We start from the raw sequence: 5,257 nt of genomic DNA, 5'->3' as shown, positions 1-5,257 counted from the left end.
AGAACTCTGTCTTCATATATATGAGAATAATAGGCCTTCTTCTTCTTCCTTCTGGTCCCAAGCCTGGGAGCCAAACCCCACCTCTATCTGCCCTGCTAAGCTATTAGCTGTTCACATATTTGTCAGTCATAACAACTGGGGTCATATTCCCAGAGGCTACTGGAGACACTTGTGAAAACAGTCTTTAGGTGAACATAATTAGCTTAAGGTCTGTCAGATGTTTCTGGGCCAGAAGACAGAAGACAGACGCTCCAACATTATAAGGAATATAGAGGACTGTCCAGGCAGTCAGCTGTCTCTATAAATTGTATAAATTTTGGAAGCTATGTCTTTGTGTCTCATACATATTCAGGTAATATTAAATTCTTTCTCAGATCTCTGATGGTGTTGAAGACTAATTATAATCTAATAATTGAACTTAAGTTGTTTAGCATTAAATAAGATGTTCTAGCTTTGAAAGGAAGATTTTTCAGATAGTATTGAAAGTGAAAATTAAACATTAGTCAGGTACAGAATTGTAAACATTTTGAGTTAGGGTAGATGATAGAATTACTTTATCTAAATTTCTGAGTATGACAGACTGGATTTTATAAATATATATAATAAAACTTACATAATTGTTATAATTATGCTCAATGTATATCTGAGAAGAAAAGGGACTTTTAAATTGGACAAACATGAGGAAATATAGCTGCTTGTTTTATGAATACTATTATGTTCCCCCCCAAAATGGTTTGTACAAGAGTGTCTACACGTAACTTCTGACAACCTGCTCCTAGTTGGTTCTGATTGGTAAATAAAGATGCCAATAGTGAATAGTTAGGCAGAGCAAATAGAGACACAATACCCAAAGAGTGTGGGACAGAGAGAGATACATGGCTGCCATGTGAAGGAGCTAGGAGAGAGAGGCCCAGAGCATGGCCAATTTTACCTTCTGTCTAGGTCCAGAGCAGCCAAGATAGAACATAGAATTAGATAGTAATAATTTGGGATTAATTGAATGGAGGTTAGGCAGTGGTCCAGCTATTGAGTTGCTTATATCTTTAGTTACCAATCAGAACCAACTGGGGGCAGGTGCCCAGAAGGTAAGTGCAGATATTCTCATATAGCATTTTTGGAGAACATAATTAGCATTCATAATACAACCTACAGATTCATATGTATAACATACTCTTGTACTATCCTATTCCCATGCAAAAAAAAGTCAATGATTTTATACACATTTTCATCCCAACATTGTTCTTCTTCCAAGTATATAGTTTAGTATTTCTATTCTAACATGAGAAACATTTATTAAACAAAATATATGTGTATATATATATATATACACACACACATATACACACACATAGCATTTTAAGCCAAACTTTCCCTCTTTTATGTATAATTAAATACACAAATAAGTATATTAATATGCAAAATGTATAATATGCAAATGAACATGAGTAGTTTGGAATTGCATATGCATATTATTTGCTAAAATTTTCACTGTAACTGTTATGTGAATGGACTTCTTTTTCAATTGCTAGGATACAAAGTTCAGCTTGGACTTTCATTTAAATTACTTTACTGAATTATTTTGCCATTCTACTAAGACAGGACCTGCACAAATTCACACCAGAAGGGGTCACATCCTAGAGAGGTCATGTTGCTAAAAAAGGACCTATCTCCAATTGATATCTACATACAAAGAAAAGGATAGTTTTCTCCAGTGTTTCCATGAGTATGTAAGTGTCAGTGAAAGGTGAGCCATATGCCCCACAATAGATGTGCAACACAAAGTAAACTTAATGTTATTCTTTTTGATCTTATGATTCTTTTCATTTTATATTAGTTTCTGATTTTGTGTTTTTATGGAATTGTATGTGTGTATACATATGTATGTATTTCTTGCATTTCTTCTTTATTTAAGTCTTGTTGTTTGTTTTGTTTGATGGTTTCCCTCCTCTAAAGAGATAAGAGAAAGGTGGCATGTGGTTACATAGAACAGGAGGTAGCGAGGAGCTGGGAGTAAATGGAGGAAGGGAAACTTTAATAACAATACATATTGATTTTTCTCCTATTTATATGATTTTGTTTCTTTGTATAAAAACTTGCTAGTTTTACTGTATTAGCTTTGAAAAATCTACAATGTTTAATAGTTTTGAATTATCTATGCTAGGATTGTTCTTTACATTTATAGAAACACAGACCTTAAAATATACAAATTTTGGTGAAATTTTATCTTTGTGACCATCATTTTATTAACATTGACTGTTGATAAAATGTTCTGTTTCATTGCTTTGTTTTATGAACAATTCTATGGCAAAATTAAGTGTACTTGCCTGTTTTTATAACTTTGTGTAATCTTTGTGTATGCTGCTTATGCATGGAAATTAATCATGAACATTAAGGAAGACAGAGCCAGAAAGGTTGAGAAAGACTCAAGTATAGGTAGATAATAGATATATAGAAAGACAGATAGGTAGATAGATAGATAGACAGACAGACAGAAAATAGAAAGGTAGATGATAGACAATCTACATTTATTTTCTAGATAATATAATAAAAGAATAGCTTTTGTACAAAAATCATTATTTTATTAAGTTCAACTCTATCTGGTTATAGTTTTACTATACTATTAAATGATTCTAGGACTTTTAGAAAGCACACTTGGGAAGGGTAATAAGTAGCTGATTTATTAGAGATGTTTTGTTGCTTTATGGATAAGAAATGTACAGGAACTTGTTGAAGTAGATAATATTATTTTCACTGGAGTTGATTAGCAATATCTTACAATTTTTACAGAGATGTTTAGCGAATATAAGATAAATGCTTTTTGATAAAGCAAATACTGACCCAGATATTAGAAGGATTCACCTTCCTCATATCTGAAAGCAGGTTTTTAGACTTTTATGTTGGGGAAAATATTTCCAAAGATGGAATTTATCAAGAATATTATAAGTGCCTATTCTCTCCAGTGAATCAGTTACCTGAGCAACGGCATTAAATAACTTGATTACAGAAAAAGAAATGATTTTAAATATATTATTTGCCTCCTTTACTTTTACCAGAACTTTGAAACCAAAATGAAAGGTGGTATTAAGTAATCTTAAATCTGTTCTTTGAGATAAAAAAAAATCATAATTCTGAAAAGAATATCAGGGAGGTTATCAAAGGAAAATGGATATTAAGAGATGTCAATCTACCCCTCTTCTCCACTGCTTTACAGATTTCAAAGTTTTCATTTTTACTCCAAAATACTTTAGTAAGATTTAATACGCAAATCTTATTGTTAATGCTGTAAACTATTATAGACAGTCAGCACTTTTCAGAATTGCCTATTACTTTATGTAAATTACAAATACTGTTACTTGGTTTATTTACCAAATGAGGAGCAGTAAAGAATATGCTTATACAGATTTAGACATATCTAGGAGTGTGTGAATATTAAACTTTCTACTTTAGTATTTTATTAGAATAATCTCATATAAAGAAATGTACAACTGTCTTAGTGTTTCATTGCTATGAAGAGACACCATAACCAAAGCAACATTTTAATTTTAATTAATTAATTAATTTATGCATTTTTACATCCCAATATATGTCCTCACTCTCCTCCCATCCCCTCTACATGTACCTCTTCCTGCTATTTCCCCTATCTTTCTCTTCTGAGTATCATCTCACTCTACCACTGAAATCAGGCAACACAGTCCAATTAGAGGAATACATCCACAGGAAGGCAATGGATTCAGAGACAGTCTCTGCTACAGTTGTTGGGGGCCCCAGATCAAGACTAAGCTGTATATCTGCAACATATGGGCAGGGATTCTAGGCCCTGCCCATGTTCCCTCCTTCTTTAGTTGGTGGTTCAGCCTCTGGCAGCTCTTAAGGACACAGGTTAGTTGTCTCTGTAGGTATTCCTGTAGAGTCCATATCCTCTTTATTTTCCCCTAACTTTTCTACAAGACTTCCCAAGCTCCATGTAACGGTTTCCTGTGGGTCTCTGCATCAGTTTCCATAGGGTGTTGGTTCAAGCTTCTCAGAGGGCTATTATACTATGTTCCTGTCTGCAAGCATAATAGACTATCAACAGTAGTGTCATGGACTGCTTCTTGTCCATGTTATGGGTCTCCAGAGGAAGGGGGAAGGAGCAAGCAAACATACCCAAGAGGAACAGATGGGAAGAAACAAACTCAGGGCACAAATATATCAATTAAAAAACAAAGAGAAAATACAAAGCATCAAAGAAATCAAGAGCTGGTTCTTTGAGAAAATCAACATGATAGACAAATCCTTAGCCAAACTATATAAAAAGCACAGAGACAGTATCCAAATTAACAATTCAGAAATAAAAAGGGAGAGATAACAAAAGCTGGGGAAGTTCAAAAAAATTATTGTTTTACATCAAAAGCCAGTACTCCACAAAATTGGAAAATCTAAAGGAAATGGATGCTTTTCTAGATAAATAGCACTTACCAAAGTTAAATCAAGATTGGCTAAACAATTTAAATAGCCCTCAAACTCCTAAGAAAATAAAAACATTAAAGGTCCCCAACCAAAAGAGAGCCCATGCCAGACTTTCAAAATAGATATAATATCAATACTTCTCAAACTATTCCACAAAATAGAAATAGAAGGAACATTGCCAAACTCATTTTACATTGCCACAGTCACCCTGATACATAAACCACACCATGACTCAACAAGGAAAGAGAATTTCAGACCAATCTCTCTTATGAACACTAGTGCAAAAATACCTGATAAAATAATAGCAAAACAAACCCAAGAATACATCAAAGAGGTCATCTACCAAGGTCAACTAGGCTTCATCCCAGGGGTGCAAGAGTAGTGCAATATATAAAAATCATCAATATAACCCATCATATAAACAAGCTAAAATTAACTCAAATCAGTATCTCTTCTTTATACAAAGGATAAATGGTCTGAGTAAGAAGTTAGGGAGACAACAACATTCACAGTAGCCACAAAAAATAATAATAGAAGTAACTTCAAGTACTATAGCATAGAATTAAGGAGAGAGAGAAGGATCTCCTTGCTGTTAGAAATAACAAAATGCGATCTTCTCTCTGGTGAGTTCCTAAGCTGGGAGCAGCCAGCCAGGAGGCACAGGCCCCACGAGTCGCAGGGGAGCCACAGGGTGGCAGGGACATGATCCTCTCAGCTTCCAAGTGACAGAGGTGGATCAACAACCTTAGCTGCCCCTTCCTTGCAAGTGGAGGGTCTGCCTCCAGGGACCGCCTTGACCCGGAGTCTC

The sequence above is a fragment of the Mastomys coucha genome, unplaced genomic scaffold (assembly GCF_008632895.1).
Source record: "Mastomys coucha isolate ucsf_1 unplaced genomic scaffold, UCSF_Mcou_1 pScaffold14, whole genome shotgun sequence".
Classification (NCBI taxonomy): domain Eukaryota; kingdom Metazoa; phylum Chordata; class Mammalia; order Rodentia; family Muridae; genus Mastomys; species Mastomys coucha.
The sequence above is the reverse complement of the archived record's forward strand: the minus strand, read 5'-3'. Positions refer to the sequence as shown.